General features: G+C 39.5%; 1 long non-coding RNA gene across 11 annotated transcripts in view; it reads left to right on the plus strand.

Moving 5' to 3' along the window:
- Positions 1-1,389: 1,389 nt before the first annotated feature.
- Positions 1,390-21,088, plus strand: part of LOC137480797 (uncharacterized) — a 149,149-nt gene continuing 129,450 nt past the window's right edge. For 8 of the 11 annotated variants that reach the window (XR_011003086.1, XR_011003080.1, XR_011003084.1 and 5 more), the window contains exons 1-2: positions 1,390-1,619; positions 2,990-3,090. This is a non-coding gene — a long non-coding RNA (uncharacterized lncRNA). Of the gene's footprint in view, positions 1,620-2,989; positions 3,091-4,659; positions 5,205-7,232; positions 7,393-9,032; positions 9,508-21,088 lie in introns of those variants that run through there. The other 3 variants (XR_011003090.1, XR_011003082.1, XR_011003083.1) reach the window with 3 other exon arrangements.

The following is a 21,088-nucleotide window of genomic DNA, read 5'->3' on the forward strand; positions in this document are numbered from 1 at the left end:
ATCAGATTCTCCTGACGTACCTCTCCACTCGGAGGAAATGTACATATGCGTTTACATGCAGAAATCTTTTTGTAGCTCAAACTTCAAATGTACTGTATAAAATATGAGCATGTATCTTTTTGTACCCACAAGATGAGTGATCTGGAAACTGCATGAGGAATAAGCTTGTGTGTGTATGGATTCATGTCAATGCATTTCTGTGTGAGAATATGGATAATTGTTAGCAGATTCTGTACTACTATGACTGCTTTGACTCCAAGTGCATGGACATATGCCAGCAGATTATTTGGCTAAATATCTTTTCATTTCATGTAGCAGCAGAACACTGTAGGTTTTGGGCATGTTGCCTTCTGTCTATTTTATTTAAAACACAGCCTTGCGCAGTTGAATCATGTTGCCTTCATTATGTGAAACTTAGTTCTGTGCACAGGTCTGATAAAGACTAATTTTTCAGACTTAAATGGCTCCTAATTCAGTGTCAGACTCTCTTTGCAGTGGGGATATTCACTACTAGATAGATTTCAGTGCAGTCAAAACAGAACAAATGTGCATTGACTCAGTATTTCAAAATTTTCACCTCAGCTGTCTGCACCATGAATGGAGAACAGTCTGTCTTCTATTTATGATAAATCATTGATTAGAATACACTTGAAATATTGTGTTGAAAATACATATATGTTGTCTATGTAGATATATTTCAAATATTTATCCCTCTGTGTGTAGCGTGGAATATATTTATAATTAAATTATCAAACTTGTGGATTTTCGTGCTTCAGTATACAAAAAGAAATATATATTTTTGGTATTTTAAAAATAAAATTGTCAAACATTTATTTGGAATGATTTCCATTGGATTGACTACTTATTAATATGTAAGAAAGGGCTAATATTGAATTTGACTACTTCAATGTGTACCTTTGGGTGCATCCATGCTGTTTTATACATACTTTCATGGAAAAGTAGAAGAATAGGATAAGTTTAGGGTGAAAAGTGTTTGAAAATGGTAGCATTTTTACCACTGATTTCTACTAAGTCCTTGGCAGATGTTTTTCATTGCTATCTCTACTGAAAGTTTACTTAACTCAAGACTGGTTGAATCTTACAAGGTGAACTGGTTCATCTGACTCGCTGTGCCCTCATAACCCACTGAGAATTTAGTCACTGCTTTTCTTTATGATAAATTGAAATATACAAATGATAAAGGTAACAAAAGAAATTTTGGGTTCTGGCAAGATTTTCTTATTTCCTTGGATCAAATTTTTCAATACAAGAGCAATTTAATTTCTTGAGGTCATCTCTGCTAAAGCACCTCTTATGGTGTTTTAGTGCTGCAGGTGCTGGACAAGTGCTGTCCACGGAGACATTCTGTCTCTGACATCATAGGGGAAGTCTGTACGGTTGCTTGTAGTGCAGATTCCCTGCCATCATCTTCTTTCCACAGCTCAGCTGTTAGCAGAGACTTTTTGTAATTGGGGGAACACATCTGTTCTTCTCTCTCCTTTTAACATTGAAGATGCTGCTCTCACCAACTCTCACTGTTCTGGGGGAGTTTGGTGGGTAAAATCAGAGGCATCAGACAGTGCAGGAGTTGTACCTTGTGCATGACCTCTGCCAGTCAGGTCAGGTTAGCAATTGCTGCATCAGACACAGCAAGCACTGATTCCCCTGTTGTGACTTCCTCTCTTTGTAATTACTGAGATCCATCTCTTTCCATTAGCTAATATTGAAAGTGCAGTATGCATGGAAAGGTATTTCTATCATGTGGAACAGAGATAATGGGGAAATCATAAAGGAGAACAGTATTTTCTCTATTTCAGACTACTTTTCTGTGATTCTTATATTCCTTTAGATATAAAAAAAGTAATAGTATTTACTTTTTAAATTTCAGAACTGTAGCAGGTGGTGGGAGAAGACAGGATGATATAAAGCATTTCACTTCTCATGATGCAGTTTGGGGCCATGCTATGTTCACTGCTCTTAAGTTTTACATGATTTACTCCCACAGAACTACTGTCCCTGAAAAGGTGGTTGCTGCACTGATATACCTAAAGCTACAACTGCTTATTGTAGTTTAGGACAGGTCCTGAGTAGTAAGTCCTGCTGTTGTGCTAATCACCAATAACTTCCTAAAATGAGTTGGGAATATATGTTAACATTTTAAAAGCAGTAGTCTTACATGCATGTCTAAGTAGTCTTGGCTCATCACATACAAGGTCTAAGAAATACAGAGCAGAAATTGGTTAAATACATTTGAAAGCTAAAGTACTATCTGGACCAGTTTGGTTTCTCATTCTTTGTTTTCAGAAAAGTGGGTTTTCTGGCACCCTCTTGTGACATGTTCTGGAGAAAATGGTAGAAGCTATAGCAAAACCCTTTGCCTTTTTAGCTCAAGCAGTGAATCTGTTAGCAAGCATGATGTGTGAATTGCTGTGACTACAATGGAACTTAAGCTAAAAAGAATAATTTTCATATTATAATGACATTTAGTCTGTCACTTGCAATCTGCATTTTAAGACCAGTTCTAGGTCACTGACTTGTTCTTAACTTTCAATTTCAGAATTACCATGGGATTTTACCCAAAACCCTATTGAATAAGGCAAAAACTGCCTGTTCAGTTTCCTGAGTGCAGCAGGAACATATGATTACTAAAAAGATATTAAGAAAATGATAGAAAAAAAATCTTTCTCTCAGAGAATGTTGTAGTGCTTTTAAAAGGAACTTTTTCCTTTAACAGTCATTTGGTTTTGGTGTACTCTGAATAATAGAAATTCATTTTTCCAGTGTCCCAAATGACAGGGAAAACTGTTTAATCAACATTATATCTTCAGAACTGCATTTAGCAAATAAAAGTGTGGTGGACTTTAAATACAAATAAGACCCATCCCTTGCATCGTCTTTTAACTGCAAACCTTCAAAGATATTATATTTTTACTCCCAGCAAATTACCTAGGAGAAAAAAAAATGACAAGAGTAATCTATTTTTTCACAGCTGGTCGGTTGGCCAGAGTTTCTCATCAAGGAGTCCATGCTGTTTGCTCCCCAGATGGACAGGCTGTATGAGGAACAAATCCACAGAGCCTGGGACACAAGGTAGAAATTACACTGCCTGTGCTTTTAATCTTGCATAGCTCTGCTCACTGGTAATTTGCAGGTGGCCCATATCCAAATGAGACTCCATTGGGACCATATCCTATTTCTTGTCAAAATGAGTCCCATTAAAACCTCAACTGGAATTAGGCCAAAATACTGAAATAATTATGGGAGACTTATTTTTAAAAAGTTGAAGCCCCATAATGATGAAAATTAGACACTTAAGCACCATCCACTGTAACTGCAAGTTTTGTTTCTTCTACTTGGTTCGTTCTGTCTGTCTGGCTCTGTGCTACAGTGGGAGGTACTGAGCAAAAATACATGAGAATGCGACTGCGAACACTTGTTCTGGGGTGTCTGTAGTGCTGGAGCAGCAGTGCTTGAACAGTGCCTCGTGAATTCCCTGAGGCTAGGACAAGAAAGGCTGCCTGTACACTGGCACACAGATATTTGGGTCACATCTTGCTCATCTTGCTTTCCCTTTAATTTAAAGCATGTTTTCTGCTGTCCTTGTTCTGCCCAGGGGTACTCCTACTTTATCAGTCAAAAGGTATGGAGATTTCAGACCCTTTTTTGTGAGTCTTATTAGAAAGTCTGAATTACAAAGTGATTCCATACATAAGCCCTGAACTGTTTCCTTGGGGACACCAACCTCCCCCTCTCCTCATAAAGTCTAGATGTTTAAGACCTGCATTTTCTTCCTGTGCTTTTGAGATGCCATACCAGAGCTGAAACATCTCAAAGGTATACTAAAATGCTACTGGGCATGTTTGAAAGTGATATGTCTAATTTCTAAAGAAAGCCTCGAGGCAAAATGCTTTTCTCTTACTCTGATTTAATCCTGCTGACTCCTAAATCATTATGCTTTTAAATTAGGCATATAAACAGCAGAATCCAGACTCATTAGTGTAAAACTTGGAGGGCTGCTGTCTGGGATGTCATGGTAACTGGAGCTCTCTGCTTTCCCCACCATGTCATGAGTGCTGTGGGGCTGGAGAAGAGGCCAGTCCATTCTGGGGCTGATCTCCTGGGACAGCACTGTGAGAGTTCTGGGCTTTCAGCTTGGCTCAGTGTGTCTATTGAAAGCAGACGTGCTCTCTTGGTCCCTTGTTATAAAATCTCACATCTGCAAATCATGCTGGTGTGTAAACTTGGTGCTGACTGCATGGATTAGAAGTGAGATACTTCTGGGTGTTGTAGGTGACACCTCCTCAGACCTCTTTGTGTCTGCTCTCCCTTTCTGGCTGGTCTGGCCCTGATGTATATGTGGGGAAGATGTGTAGATATGGGTAGGAAAAGGTTAGATCTGGAAAAAATGTAATCAAATTAATTTATTTGAAGTCTTCTACTGAATGGAGGTATTGCAACGTGTCCCTGTTTTATCTGGTGTCTGGAAATCTGGTGTGGATTCCTGCTGGGCTCATGTAGTATCCTCAAGATACAGCTAGGACCAGAAGGAATCTCTCTGCACAGCCCTTTATTTTCCCTTGTAATGACCAAAGTTGAGTTCCTGCTGTGACATTACTTCAGGATCCCATGTCCACTCCTGCCCTCTTTGCTATCCTACAGAATTAAGCAAGCTAAGGTGGCTACAGCCCTTTTCCCCTGTGAATAACAGGCCATTGGCAGCATTCCTTGGTGGTATTTGGTAGAGCAGCTACACAGTACGTGAGTCCTGGGCTGTCAGACTGCAATCTGTCTCCGAACAGTTTTGCTGATATTTCCACAGCAGATGCGTGTGTGGGCTGATTTCTTGTAAGCCCCGTAGACTAGTTTATCTTCAGCAACCTCCTCAAACCTCAAGGTAATTTAGATAAAGCATTTGTGCCCTTGCTCAGCTTCATGATCAATATTTAACTGCTTTGCTATTATAAAGATACCTTGCTAACAAGCACACGGCATGCACCGTCTGCCGGAGTGCACATTTGTTGGTAATTTTTCTCCTCCCTAAGAAAGTAACATAAGCCTGTATGCAAACAGCAGCATCAATAAGCAGCATGTTTATATCAATGTGGGCAGAAAGGATAAATCTGAACAAGCTACAGATAAATATACAGTGTAGTTCTTGTGTAGCTGAAAAACTAGTGAAAGGTGGTTTGATTTTTTTTTTTGGTGCTGTTGTTTTTCTTTTTTTCCTTCCCCCCACCCCCTTTGGTGGGAGACAAGAAAAATCTTCCTAAACAAGTCATATTGCCTGAAATACTACACCTCTGCACCACAGGTGTTACACCTGTATGATTGAACTTTTAATCTGGAAAATAGTAGTTGAAGATTAACAACTTTTTGTTTGGTTTATGTCTGCTCTGTCCTGGTTTTGGCAGCAGCAAGTGTAAACGTTGTTAGTCCTCTAGAGTCTAGAATGGCAAGGCCACATGGAGTTCTGGAATGCCAGGTGATTCTTGTACTTCTGGTTTATCAAAAGGAAATGGAGAGCTTAGAATTTGGACAGTAACAATTCACGCTCCTTTATGCTGTAAGAAGGAGATGAGAAGAAGCCAAATAAAGTTTGCTGAAGGGACAGGTTTGTTACCGACCTCAGTGAGTGCAGAGTAAAGTATGTTCCAAAATAGGTAAACTGCTATTTTTGCTGTCATTCTTCTCAGTAGAGAAAAAAGCTCAGCTGAAGCCTGGAGAACTGTTTGTTGAACAGCAGCTCAATGCTCCCCATGGCTGTGCATGAATGGCTTTAGGAGTCTGTTTTTCTGTCTGCCAGAAAAACAACAAAAAAAAAAAGTATTTGGCCATTCTCTTCTTTCAGGCCAGTTTTGAAGTTTTGAGCAGTGGTTTTCCATGGTTGCTCCAGCAGCCCTGCATGCAGATCCACTCTCAGCATTAACCAGCCATCAGCTCCAAAGAAACTGTAAACTTTTCACAATAAACAGGTTTCAGAGCCTTCAACAGGATGTGACTCATGGGTTTGTGGCACCCACTCCACAGACTTCCTGATGAGCCTACAGCATGTCAACATTTCCCCATTGCTCAGAAATACATGCCAGCAAGTGCCCTGAGAGATTTCTTCTTCCACTGGGTCATTGCTTTTGTCATCCTGGGCTGCAGTAATCGGGTCAGACCAGGCTGAACTTTATGCATTTGCGTGAGAGAGAGAGAGGAACCTTTACTGCATCGTTTCAGTATTATTTCAGAGTTGATTTAATTAGCCCTTTTCATTTTTAGCTCATGCAGGAAGCATTCTTTTTTCTTACCCACTTAGCCAGAAACATCATGGGCAGCTTTATGGGCTTGCTACAAAAAATATCTGAGCAGCAGCTTTGAACATTCTATGGAAGCAGTGTCGGTGGCACTTCCGTGTGGTTACATCTGCCAAGGCAGCCCTCTGTGTCCCAGGAGAATTAGGGTCAACCATTGCCCCCTCTCATGATGAGCAAATAGGGGTTTTAATGTGAGCATATTTGGGCTGAGATATAAAACAAGGTAGCAAGCTGTTCATGTATTGGTTGTAGTGTATTCCAAAGGTGCGAGAAAAATAATTGCAGCTTAATTCATTGGGATGTTGATACACCTGGTGGGGATAGCAAACAGCAGAGAATTGTTGCTGGTGTGTAATCAGCCACACTAGAAGTCAAATGCTGGTAAAGGCTCAAGCAAAATGTGATGGAATCTAGAATTGCATCTTGGATCCCATGGTAAAGCCATGGACTGATCCAGAATTCAATGCCAAACTTCTTCTGGCTTCAAGAAAGTTGGACTCACAAGGCTGTAAATTAACAGAATATTTCATAAGGCTGGCCTTCAGTTTTCCATGAAAAATGCAGCATGAGGGAATTAGGAAGCTGATGAAAAGATGAATTGTGAAGAGCAAAACTTTGGTAGTACCTTGGCCATGGCAAAAATGTTTAAATCTGTGCATGAAATACACATGGAAATACACACTGAACTCATCTCCAAGACAGGAGTGCAATAGTAATTGCAACTTATTTATGTAAATGCTCTTACTCATAGGACAGTGGTGCATTTTATCATAAGTAAATCTTTCCTCTTCTAAGCCAGTTTTAGCAAAAGACAGCTTCAGCTGTCAAAAAGCTATAGGAAGAACATTTTCAGGACATGTCGGATTCCTTAGCACAATGCTTTTCTTTGCAGCTCAGTTTCTCCTGAGCTTAAGCTTGTATTTTCCTTTCAAGAGCCTCAGCTTCCTTGAAGGCTTGTTCCACCTGAGGAGAGATGTCCCTGTCTTGGTGTCAGCTTTGATTCAGAAGGTAATACCGCGTTGGTCCAGGAATCCGTGGCCTTTCCCACCAGCTGGCCATCTATCATTTCATTACAGTAAAGTTACCAAATTGATGTGTCCTGGCTAATTCTTCCAAAGCAGCTGTAGACCTGTCCAGTATCTCACCAGGCAATGGTGCACGCTGTCTCAGTTGATAATACTCTGTGATAGCATTAGCAGATGGCAGAACCTGGCCTACCCGTGAAATCTGACCCACAGGGATCTTCTAACAGTGCCTGTTTTCTCAGGGAATTTCTTGAGACATCCTCTTATCTTTCTGGTACAGCATGCAACTGTGTTTAATTTTTCATAGAAATAAAGGAAGGTAACCCACTGCTGGAATCTGGCCTTGTAACTGCTAGTGACTAGCTAAGGAATGAAGATTTGCTGTTACTATTAATTCCTAGCATTTCTTCAAATGAGGCTATAATGAAATTTGATATATAATTGTTTTAAGTACCGGCACAGGAGGTATTTTAGATTTAACAACTGCAGTATCTTTGCTTCTTATATTTTTCATTAATCTTGATGTGCTTAATTAGTTGCCATTCCTCGGTGGAAATGTTTGAGTAGAGTAGAATGAGACTAATGAAATCTCTTGGGTTGCTATTGCTGAAAGGACTAAGTGCTAGAAGGACACCAAGCCTGGCTAAATATAGTGTTTGTTCCTAGGTTAGCACTATGTGGCAATGTTTGCAGATATAAAAAAATAAAATAAAAATACTTGAAGATAAAAGCTCAGAGTAACATGCTTTCATACTTTTCTGGTGTCCCATTCCACAGGAAATGTTTTTTTAATTGTGACCCCTAGTTTGTAGGGCAGGTATAGGGAACCTATGTGCAGACTGGAAATCTGTGCATAAAAAGAGCTAATGGGACAAGTTAATCTCTGTTTTGAAAGCCCAGCACAGAGCTTTGCAAATACCAGTATACCAAGGCCAAAATGCATAAATCCCAACTCTAGGATAGGCAAAATAGGCTACAGTTTTGAAATTGGAAACAAAAAATATAGAATTATGTTTGAGATATAATTTCATAACTGGGTAAAGTCTGAACTCTGAGGAAAAAACCTTCTGTTCCTAGCAATGAGATCACCCATATTTGCAGAGAGATTTGAACTAGGTCCTGTGTTTCCTGACTTTTCCCTGAGAACAGTATTTAACATTTTTAATTTGCCTGTTCAAAAGTCTGCATCCATGGCTTTCTTCATTTTTAGCCAGAGTATGGCAGCTATCAGGGTACTGTATAAGGGCTTACACTGAATATTGGCTTATTTGAGACCTGATTCAATCTCTCTGTTCATTGTTTGGAAGCAAGAAATAGCATTTATCTTCTTCCCAGCATTCAGCATTAGTGGTCACTATTGCAGAACTCCCTCCATGCTGTGATCACAGTATAACAGATAGTATCATCTCTGTCTTCAGAAGAATAGGAAATAATGAGCCAGATTCGCTTCTGTTCCGGTTCCATTGAAGTTGGAGAAATTATATCAGCAGGAAGTTTGGCCTCCTGCATGTTAATTGAGCTCTTTTCAGTTCAGTTCTTTGTCTTAGTTTAATTTTTAAATTATAGCCATAAATTGTGCCTAACAATGCTATATCAAGACCTGCACTACTGCCAAGTGCAGCTTTTCAGATTTAGTCATTGCTGCAGCAGTGAGGTCGTGAGGCACTCTTGGACTGGTTTCTAAATAAAACATACCATTCTCAACCAGCAGTTACCTGCTGCCTGTGTGTGCCACCTTTCAGTGCCTGCTGAGACCTGTACCTCTGAAATTAAGAGTAATGTGGCAGAAGAACGGGGAGCATATGTCTGCCTAAGGAGGCCCAGGACTTGCCACAGAGTGAAGACTACGTGTCTTCAGGCAGGTGTCTTCAAGGGAGATTCATTGCCACAAGGGACCTGGTAAACAGATGCAAAGAGGTTTGGTTTGGATGGGTTTCTCCAGAGATGGCTGCCAACCTGGGCTGATCTGTCTATCTTAGTCTGTTTTCCTTTCCTCACGTGCAGGAAGAACAGCTGGGAAGGAAAAAGGGAGATGGCATTGCTAGAGGCTCCCAGGTACAGAGCAGCTGCTGTGAGATGTTGACAGTAATGGGGGAAAGTGGCTCACAGAATTAGATGTGAACTTTGGTGCCTGGCGTTCAACCCAATGCTCATGAAATATTCTGCAAATCCTGGACGAATAAGCCTCATTTCTTTTGTGTGTGTGTGTTTGAGAAAGTGTCTGTTTATCTAATTTATCTGGTTTTAATTATAGCTAACTTTATTTAATCAATCTTATATTACTGTATTTTCTTTCTGTAAATGATCTCTCTTTTACTAGATTGCTCATTCTTTTTTACTGCATGTACAGCCTGAAAGCTGAAATAGACAATACCACAGAAATAGTTTTTTAAATTTGTGAGAATTCATGAGCATTGCCCAGAAAGCAGATTTTGGATCGCCTTCAGGAGTGAACACATTAAAGCCAGGTACTTGTAAACTCTTTTACAACATATTAGCATAATAGCATCCTGTAAAATAAGCATCTTCTAATCTAAGAACATCTTAGGATGTTGATCCATTAACTGCCTTCCTCCTTGGCTCAAGCTGCCAGTGGTCTCCATATCCAGCCATCGTTTAGTGTCATAGTCAAGGAATTGCCTGCTGTTTTATAGAAGTGACCAAGTTTAAATAATGTGCTAGGGGTTTAGATTCTTTTCCTTTAAGAATACATTATGCCCCATGTCAATTGGAAATCACCTCGAGAAATGTTTCCTTATGCAAAAACCTAATAGAATTACATCTTGAAACCCTTAATTTTGTCATTAGCCATTGCTATTTCCTTTTACACCAAGTAATTAGTAGTACATGAGAAAAATACAATTCTTCCTTCATTTATTTATGGAAGTATCAAGGGTTACATTTGGAAATGGTATTATGGTACACATCTGTGTCTATTCAAATTAGGTAGGTTTTAATGATACCTCAAGAATTAGTAAAGCAATTGCTTAACTAAACTGAGGGAATTCCTACAAATGAGGGCTTTATGTTTATACAAGGTTTGTTTAATTGGTGAATTGTTGCATAATTAGTTACATTATGCAGAAAAAATTAGATATCCTTATTTCCAACTTTTTGTTGGTATGCTGTCATCAAGCTACAAAGAGCACTGACTTTCTAACTGCTTTTCATTGAATATCATAATTACTGTTTTGTAGGTAATGTCCTCCTCTGGCAATGTGTGAAATTACTGTCCTGAGATATTCTGAAAGCTTAAAAGTGCACATGTTAAAAAGTCCAGACCAAGTGTTCATTTAAAATACAGAGTTTTTGAGACTTCACTTTCCTACCCTATAGTTTTAATTACTGATACCGGAACCATTTTATGTATAATGTGGAGGGAGCAATCTGACAGTTCCTAACTGCTTTTTTTTTTTTTTTTTTTTTTTTTTTGTGTCTTGGTACAAACTTACCTTGTTGGCTTTACTATATGGAAATACAATCATTACCTTATGAAGACATGTTAGTTTCCCATATGGCTCATTTCCCTATACCTGGCAATTGGTGTTACATTCTAAGGCTATCATTACATTTGTTAAGAAGGGTGAAGGTTTCAGAAGGACTTCCTGTCTGCTTCAGTGGTGGTTCTTCCCTACATTAGCCAGCAATGCTAAAAGAGAAGACCACCACAGTTCATCCAACCTTCTTTGTTCTGGCATCTGCATACCAGAACTATGGTTCAGAAGAAGCTACGGCAAAAATTCATGTTTCCAAAGCTGTAAGTTGTGGGAAGTTAGAACATCAACCATCAAAATAAACTTATCCAGAACCATTGAAAAATCAACATTTCCACGCAGTATGAGGGTGAGCCCATGGGAGTTTCCTGGGTTTTAGATCTGCTGCTACGATTGGGTGCTAGTCCAGGATTTTGACAATGAAATAAAAGTGGTATACACATGTGGATCCATATTTTGGATTTTTAAACTGTCTTCCATCTCAAAGACAGCGGGGAGATGTTAGGAATGTTTTGGTTTTTTTGACACCTGTGTGCACCTTTTGGAAAAATGTTCGATCTCTAAAGTGCACAAAACTGTCCTGAGAATTTGTGATGAGGGAGTCCAGGAAATGTGATTGCTGGGCAGAGAGCTGATCTGCTGAGATGGCTGCTCACAAGAGACTGGTGCTTTTCAAGTATGTTGACATCAGTGAATGTCTGGGTTCTTGGCAATGTAGACTCTTCGCCTTTAAGTAAATGCATTTGAGAATAGATTAGTTTGCAAGCACTTGAATTGATTTAATATGTGTTTACTCTTCAGATATTCACTGTGGCTGTTTACCTCTGCAAGATAAATATTTAAAATTGCATTTGAACCTCACATTAACATTTATGTTAGTGTCATTATAGCTTCCTTTTGTGAATGAGATTTACCTATCAGTCTTAAAGCTGTAATAAGAATGAGTCTATTTTTGTAATTTTCAGTTTCTAACGATAATCTGCCATAGGGTTGAATTAATTTTGTGGTATGTTTACTGCTCATTCATCATCAGAGTCAAAGCAATGAAGCAGTCATCAGGGGGAGAAGTATTGTTATTTTGTGAGCAGTGCAGGATGACAAGCCTTGCAGTGGAAATCCACCTGCAGCACAGTGCAGCCACCTATTCCTAGGCAGTGAACATATATCAGGGGACTAAACGAAGTGTCTCCAGGGCCAAAGTCATGACAGCTGAACAAGAAACTGGTTACAGGCATTTATTTCATTCTGGAGCTTGTCACTAGAAGGGAAAGGATTCAGGTTATGGCCATAGTTTTCAGTCTCCAGTAACTCATTTGCCACGAGCAGAGTCAGAATTTCTCTGTTTCACCCATGGCTGCCCAAGGAGTGGCTTTGTCATGGCTCTTATGTGTACCAGGTTTGTGTCAGTGACTGAGGAGTGAAGGGGGGTTCTTTTGCCGTCTCTGTGTTTGCTTATGTCTGAAAATAGAGCCACTACCTAAATGGCTTCTCCCCAAGAAAGGATTATCCTCCAATTGCTGTTTTTTCAACTTTGCATTTTGTTCAGAAGTCCATCTGACAGGAGTTGGGGCACTGCAGAATTTAGTTTTTCCAGGTTCTCACTTACTGAAGAAATCTGATATTCCCTTGTGTCCAAACTCGATTTTTCTTTTTCCATTCTCTAAGGACTGATAGGAATTCATATTTGGTTGGACTTAGGAGCTTATGGTAAAATGATGAAGTATAATTTTGAATTTCTGTACTTTGTGCAGAGTTTTTGCAAGTGTTTCAGAACTTTTCCACTGCATAGGCAGTTAATAACATCATTATGAAAATTTTAGATTTCACAGTTCATCTAGTGCTAAATTCTATCAAGGGAGTAGCATCGTTGTGTAATGGCATATGTTTCATTAGTGGGAAGTCTGTGGTTACAGAAATATTGTACTGAAAGTCAAATACCAAGGTATGCAGTCAAGGCCCTTCTGGTTTTGTAAAGGATAAAGACTTTCTTCCTAATTTCCCATTTAATAATGGAAAATTATTTAATGGATAACTGCAAATACATTTTCCCCTTCCCCTAAGAATTAAGAATGTAATTATGTAGCTGAAAAAGTCTGAGCATATAAAGAAGCAGATTCCAGCTAGAGCACATTCCATGGCAGGCAGTGTCCTGGTGTGGCTGGAAATCTGTGCAGGATGTGGTCAGCTTCCAAATATTCCTCATTTGGGTTTGTGCACTTTGATACACAAACTAAATAATATTTTGTTTTCTGCAGCACAGAGTACTTCTCTGGTATCTTGTAAAGGATAGCAAGCAGTGATGGCAGAGATGTCTGTGCAAAACACTTTTGGTGTTGAGCTTTCTATTGCCTGTGTGATACAATCTAAATGTGCTGTTCTGCCTCTGCAACATGGATCAAACACTGTGTCTTGAGTCAGGACGGATAATTGGTGCTCCTTCTTGGGAGACAGAAGGTGGTTTAAGACTGGACTTTTGGCAACAGAGAGATTACTTATGTAACCAAGTTTTTTTTTTTTTGTGTTTTTTTTTTTTTTTTAATCACCTTTTTTCTGAAAGGCTATGGAAACGATACACCTTAATCAAAAAGCTAATTGCCCACAGGTCTTTTAGGTAGGAGATTAGCACTGATTTTGCTGAATGTTTCTTACTTCACAAAAGACATAAGGTATTCAGAACAGTACAGAAAGATGAATTTACAAGAAGAGATACTGTTTGGACCAAGTAATATGATCTTGTTTGTTCTTTATTTTGGAGTGTGAGATGAAACTCTTGCATGTGGATGGCTATTGCAGTACTGAGTGCAGGACAGAGCTGTCATAATTCCCCTTGCTGCTGCTTCTGGGGGAAGGGGCTGCTTGTATGAGGAGGAATTTGTCCATTTAGGTGGAGTTGGTAGGATCAGGCTGTGTGGCTGTCAGAAGTCTGGGTATTGTCCTGCCCATAATGTGCAGATGTCTCAGGTGACCCTCAGCTGACATTGCTAAGAAAGGGGTCTGGAGTTGGTCCATTAAATCTGTGCAAATGAATCTTAACAACTGGCATGATGACATTGCTCTGGAAAGCATCTGCACCCGAGTGACAAGTAAGTCCAGGATGAGAGCAGCGATAGGATCCAAGTTAAGCATGTGCTTCTGATATTACTGTGAGCAAAGCCAGAGCTGAACACTGCTGCACTGCTCTCCTGGGTTTGAACTAGAGGAAATAAACAGCAGGTGAAGTGTCAGCCACACTCCACTTCTGGATTTTTAGTGGGTCATTAAATCCTGCTTGCCCATGTTGTCCTGCTTTATGCATGCAATTGTACTGGTAGGATGGTAAGGAAAGGGAAAACAGAGATGTGAAGAGAGTTGTTACCTCCTGTAACTGGTTTACCTACTAGCTCAGGATGATGCTTCAGGGTAGATTGTGTGATATTTTGGTGATATTTGGAGAATGATGGGTAAAGTTTTGTAACCATAGAACTGGCCAGGAGCACTCTTGTCCTCCACAGATAAGAAATAATGCTGGACAGATCAAAATCAATTGCAGTAGATAAAAGCGTGGCAAAGATTACTATATCCATAACACTTGCACTAATGGGTATTGTGACTCACAAATTCTGAATTATTTTTAGTCCTCAGTTTCTTGAAAAACTAAAGAAAAGTTGGTAAGAAATTGCAATGTCTTGCAATAAATAAGCGCTGGAATTTAATTCTCTACTGAGAGTATTCATTAAAGGTTTCTGTAAGCCAAGTATTTTGTAAAACAATTTTTTTTTTCATTTTATTGATTTACTCCCTAGATAGATAACATTTTGACTGTCTCCAAAACTTGTTCAGAAGAAGTTACTGTGTCTGGATTTAACTGTCTTTATAGTCTTTGCTCATCTGTCTTGCAGCAAAATGCACATAAAATTAAATATTACAATAATACTATAATATTCACGGGGTTGCTGTAGGAACTTTGAATAATACAAACTATGCACACTATTCTGTTGCAGAATTGAAATATGGAAACTTCATGCAGAATATAAAAGTAACTTTGAATATTGATTTTAGCTACAAAGACCTGTAATGTGATAATATGGTAGGCTGTTGTGAAAATGAATATAAAATCTAGCCCAATTATTCAGATATACAGCACTGAAGAATCTGGCTAAAGGGCCAAAAGAACAAATGGTACCAATTGGAGTGTGCCAATATAAGGTTAAAGAAGATATCTGTGTCAAATGGAGATATGCACTGACAAAATATTTTCACGGTGCTGTGTATTGGAAAAGAATGCCAAATTCGATTGTGTTCTGACTCTACTGGTAATATATTTTATACTTTCTAGGCCTTTGATTCCCAGCTGAAATACCATGTTTAGTGAGATGCTTTTTGCACTGACCTTTCAACAAATACAATTCCACTCAAATTCACATTTTATGCAACAAAAGCATGAGTTTATTGGTAGTAATTCTTTAAAAAGTGTATAGAGATTGTGAAAAAAATCACTCTGGGTGGAATGAGAGAAATCATACAGACAAGGCTGGAGTGGTTGTTACTTTATGTCACAAGATTTATTGCACTGTTCTCAACAGTGTATGTTAAACAAAATTAGTATTAGTGAATCAGTGGTGGCAGGCAAATGTGGCATAATTATGAACTGCAAATGGTAGCACAGTCCTTTGTTACTTACGCAGTTAAGTCATTAATAATAAAAGTCATACACCGAGATGTGGGCGCTGAAAGTACTTCAGGAAATTATAGAACATAATTACATCTTCTCTGCTTTTGGCTACTTTTTTCCTGCCTGATATGAATGTTCTCTTAGTTTTAGCTCTACAGACCCTAAATATTTGTAGTGTTTTGATCCATAGCCAGCTCTTGTAAACTACAGTGGTCTAGATCCTCCATTCTTGACAACTAGAGCAACTTCAAGGATTTTTAGCATCTTTCCTATCCTACAGGACGGTAGGATAGGACTGTGTTGCTTTGTATGTGCTGAGTAACTGCCAGAAGGCTTGCCATTGAGCTGGAAAAAACACTGAACTTTGTGGGTTTTGTCATTTCTGTGGAGTCTGTGGTAGAAGTGACTGTATGGGAAACGTTAATGCTCTGGGGAAGACCCTGCAGGACAAGGGTTTGTCATTTTGCATTTTCATTCCTGAGCTGGAGATGGCAGAAGGTGACTCAGAGGGCTGCCTGGGGGAAGGTGTCCCTTGATGTAAGTCAACATGACAGGCTGGGGTTACTCAGGCATACTCTGCTTCCTGCCCTGGGATTTTTTGTTGGATTGTGTCCTTGCAGGGCAGGTAACAGCCTCCCATGGCACAGGCTCCCCTGCATTTCTTAGCCAGGTGACCATCCAACACGAGAGGAGTTTTGCACTGTAGAGTGGGGAAGGGACTCTCAGCTGTGTGTGAGAGGAAAGTGTGGTGCAGAGAGGAGACTGAGGGAATGGTGGATGTGCAAACATGGTGGCTGCCAGCTGTGGGAGCAGTGCTGCTGTGCCCTCTGTGCATTACTGGGGAAGCACAACTGATAAACAAACCTCCTGATACTGTCTGTGGCAGCTGAACCTAGAGGTAGAAAGGGAGTGAGGAGATGAATATAACCCCCACGATGAATATAGTAGATGAATATAACCCCCACGTTATGCTAAACGGTAACAAAACATATTACAAGGGCCAAAAGTTCTTGGATGAGATGGAGATTACATAAAGTAAGGACACCCAATAGATGTGTTTGTTGCTGAGTTGACGTGTGTCTCTGTGGGGAAGTTACCAAAGGGATGAACGTGAACAGTGTATGAGGAGGGGGAAGTTGCTGATCTGCTTGAACAAATGCTCTCTTGGGGCTGACTGCAGGGTCAGAATGACTTCTGACTGAAGGGCAATCTCCTCGCCTTAGTGAAGCCAGTGGCAAAACTCCAATTTTTTCCAGATGTCTCTCTAGATACCTAAACAACCAGAAAAAACAAACTTCAAGCTTCAGTTCTCTACTGCAGCCACAAGGTATTTTGTGAAGATCATCTGGCAGTGATGTTTTCTTCCTCTACCTGACATGCCCTCAGAGTCTATAAGCCTGCTAGAGAGAAGCTGCTTCAGGTGCTGGGCAAAGTTCAGCCAGTTTCAGGCTGGTGATGTGGAGCATAAGGACACAAGATGCCTTGATTTTTGGCTGAGTATTCCTGGCACATCTCTTTCATCCTCCTCATGCACAGTTGCACAACTGAAATGTGGCCTTAAGAGGAATGCAGTGAGGGACAGTTGCCATGTGAGAAAAACAGTAACACTAAGACCCACATGCTTTGTATTTTATTTTAATATATTTAAATTTTCGATGAAGAATTGTTAACAGCAATAACTTGAGACTCAATTCCATATAGCTCTTCTCCTTGGCTCCGTGAGCTTTTCAGTCTGAACAGCTTTGTCCAGTCTGCAAAGCAATTGTCTTTTCTTCTGAGTTCTACTTTAAGTAAAGTTTATTTTGTACTAATTAAACCCTTCCTTACTGATTAGTTGACACAATTTTATTCACTTACATTGAATAGGTTTTAAATGCAAATTGAATGGTTTAGCAAAATTACCAAACAATCAAATTATATCAGAATTAGGCTAGATAAATGAGGACAGTAAATGGATGCGAAAATCATTGCCTGCGAAATAATAAATTAACAGAGCGTCAAAACTCACTTTGATTGTTGTGTAACAATTAGATAATGGCAGCTTATCATTCAGGTAAAACCATTAGCTCATTCCAAAGTGCTTCTATATCTTCTCCAATATAGGATGTGAATTGCTAACACAGAGAGCTGAGGACAGCACATGAATCTGTCAGGATACAAACATGTGATAAAAAGTTAATTTGTGCACACAGAGATTCTTTACTCTTACCTGCTGTTGGTTTTGAAATGGGTTAATTTTCCAGGAGCTCTCAATTAGAACAGTGCCAAGAGTCTTTAAATCTTTAAACTGACCTTGGGAACTAGCACAAAATCCACTTGTCTAGGCCTTGATCCTGCTTTCATGTCTCTTTTTATTTGGATCACTCTCCAAGTATAGAGGTCACTTGAAACTACAGGTTCCTTGTGACTGTGAGGATTGGAACTAATATATCCCATCACAGGGCATAATTAGACATGAAAGGCTAATTTAACTATGTGGAGGTTAGTCTAGGTTAACAAATGTGGCTTAGGGAATGCTCAGTATAATGGGTGGATGCTAATGTCAAATAACATTTTTCAGATAACCTTAACACTGAAAAGTAATAAAAAAGTTTAACTGGTAGGTAGCTTTAAGGAAGACCACTGTAGTAGTGAGAAATATATACTGTGTGGTGTTGTCCCTCTGTGCAGAGAGATAAAACAACACAGGTATAGACTAGAGCCTGCACACAAATGGAAGTAGTGGTGCAACAATTTTCATTTGAAAATAATGTATTGGATATATACAAAAAGACCTCAACCTGCACTGAAGAAAGGTCTCTTACCTTCTAATGAAAGATAATAGAATAGAATGCTTTGAAGTACCAATAAAGTGAATAACTAAAAAACAAATCCTAAAGCCCCAGCATAGCTAGAAGTTATTTCTACTGATTGGGATGCCCACTGGATGGACTGCACAGGTTGAGGATTTAGCACAGTTATGTCCTGTTACAGTGATGGTACATACAGTGTATGTATGTGTAAGTATGTATAGATATAATATATATATTTATAAATATATGTATATGCAGATTTTTTCCATATTATGCTAGAAGGACAGATCTTTAGAACTCTGGAACTACTCTGGAAAGCTGAAGTGACCAAGACTTTTGAAAGCATTTGATCTGAGAACTTGTTGATGCTTAACACCTGAATCACCAGACTGGAAAAGAGAGTCCTCTCAGTAAGCTTTGGAGTTCAGAAAACTGGGGCAGTACTGATCTATTTGCAGACATAACAGGAGATACAGCAAGGACCGCTGTAAGGAAGCATAATGATGAGCTTAATATTTTGCCACACTTTACTTCATTTTAAAATACAGTATAATAAATGCTGCTCCCTGTGAAAGAAGAATGCAAATGAGATTGGAGTGCATTAGCACACTGCTTTGCATACTAGGGGTCTATAATATATATATGGATTGAATTTACCCCAAGATTTTTTTGAGTGTACATAGGAATTGAACTACAGCACAGCCCAATTAAATTGAGACCTAGGAGGGCAGTACCCCTGTTGGAAGATTACATTACTCTTCACTAAACCTCAAAGACCAAAACAAAGAAACCCTTCCAAAGATATGCTGGTCATAGGGATAAAGTGCTTAAGCAAGGCATCCAATGTGCAAGCTTGAGATTAGCAGGTCTTTATCTTTGTCTGAAATTATTTCATAAAGGGAATCCCAGCCCAGAGCGAGAGCTGGAAGTGCTGTGTGCCAGCCCTGGGGCAGGATTGTCATTAGCTGTGGTCCTTATCTGTGCTCTGCTGGTGGTGGCCAAGTACAGAGGTCAGCCTTTCCCTTGGAATTTAAAGATTCCACTTTAATTAGGTTTAATCTTTTGCTACTGTAGATCCAGCTATATAAATTATTTAAAAGGCAGAAGGTTTTTTTCTCAGTAATTAATGACAGGTTTGTTAGCTACCGTAACAGCCTGAGGCTTCACTTTCCTTGCGTAGTTCTGTAACTGTCTCATGATTACCTAATATAACAACCAGCCTCTATGGCATTATAAAATTATAACCGGTGGTTTGTACCAGCAGCACTTGAAGGGGTGATACAGCAGTAGTGCTGGATGTATTTGCTGTCACAGAGAAAACAGCCTGGGGAGGAGAAAGCAGCTGCCTGTTGAGATTTCACTGCTCAGGAAGTGGTGAGAGTTACGAAGATCATCAAGGCTAACCAATTTCATGTCCAGTATTAGTCAGTGTTTCACCACACCTGAGAGATCACAGAGATTGTTCGAGCAGACAGAACACCCAGGTAGTAGTGGTCATAATAGAGTCCTACACAAAAGCTTTCACCTTCTTTCTTCCTTTGTCTGCTTGGTAAGGGAATAGTGTTCCATTAAGTGTCCTCTGGATGTTCCTGTGGAGGACTTGCTGTCCTCCTAAATCATCATAATACCAGAGGTCACATCCTTAACTGAAGCCTCCCGCTCCATCAGGTGTTAGAGAGTCTCTCTTGCAGGGTCTAATCGAAGGATCTCGGGTTTCTGAAATGTTAGAGAAATGCAGTTCATCTGTCAAAGCTCAGCAGTGAAAGTTACACTGCTGCAGCCCAAGTGTCCTGGTACAATACATTGTACCAAGTATTTGATGTCTTTACACCTTGGTCTAAATTAGCTTTTTCAGTACAGCTAAACTGGAGCCTGCTTCCCTAGAGCTTGAAGCCTCTTCCTTCCACACTTGCTGGCAATACTAAAATGATGCCCAGACTTCTAGGAGTCTGTAATTAACAGCTTTTTGCCCATTTCAAAATAAATGATAATGAATTCTTGCCTTTTAATATCTTACTTTGAGTAGCAGAAAAATCAAAGTTCTTTTGTGCTTGTGTCCAAGCATACCATGATAGAAGCATCAGAAGGGCAATTTATGGCTATGTACTCTTGAGGTTTTCTGTAACCTCTTGCACTGAAGGATTTAGAGATTAAGATTATCTCAGTGCTTTCTGGGAATCCTAAGGCAGGGTAGGAGCTGACATCTATGGAGATCAAAGATGGAATATCAAGAAAGGAAGGGAAATAGGGCTGTCATCTCTCAAAGTTAATATAAAAAGCTCAGCCTGATTTGACATCAATAAATTTTGTGTGGGGTTTTTTGTAGTGTTTCTCCTCATTCCATGTTGCACAGGAAGCATTGGGAGGAAGCTGGGTAGGGCTTTGCCAAGACACTGCATTGTGTGGTGATGGAATCACACTTTCTGCTGGTCTTGTGAAGCCCTTGGCGATGACTTTACATTTGAAAGGAAAAAAGAAGAAAAATAATCTGCCAAGATATCTTCTATAAATAGATCCTTTAGGCCTGTTTTTTTTTTATCTTCTCACTGGCAGAATCTGATTTTATGTATGTTTGTAGAGGTTTCATAAATGTGAAAAGCAAGAAAAAGTTAAAAGTGAAACCCAGTGTTAATACTGTGACTCTGCAGCATGCCATGAGCATGTCTGAAGTGCCTTTGCCTGCACAGTTGTGAAATTTGGGTTTAGGGGTCTGGTTGTGGAGACTACCAAAACTGTCATGTAGTTTTCTGCTCTGTGTGGAGATCTGATGTATCAGCTCTATGTTGCAATGACATTGGAGAGTTAAAAAGGTATGGAATCCATAAAA

This window comes from Anomalospiza imberbis, chromosome 11 (assembly GCF_031753505.1).
Source record: "Anomalospiza imberbis isolate Cuckoo-Finch-1a 21T00152 chromosome 11, ASM3175350v1, whole genome shotgun sequence".
Taxonomy (NCBI): domain Eukaryota; kingdom Metazoa; phylum Chordata; class Aves; order Passeriformes; family Viduidae; genus Anomalospiza; species Anomalospiza imberbis.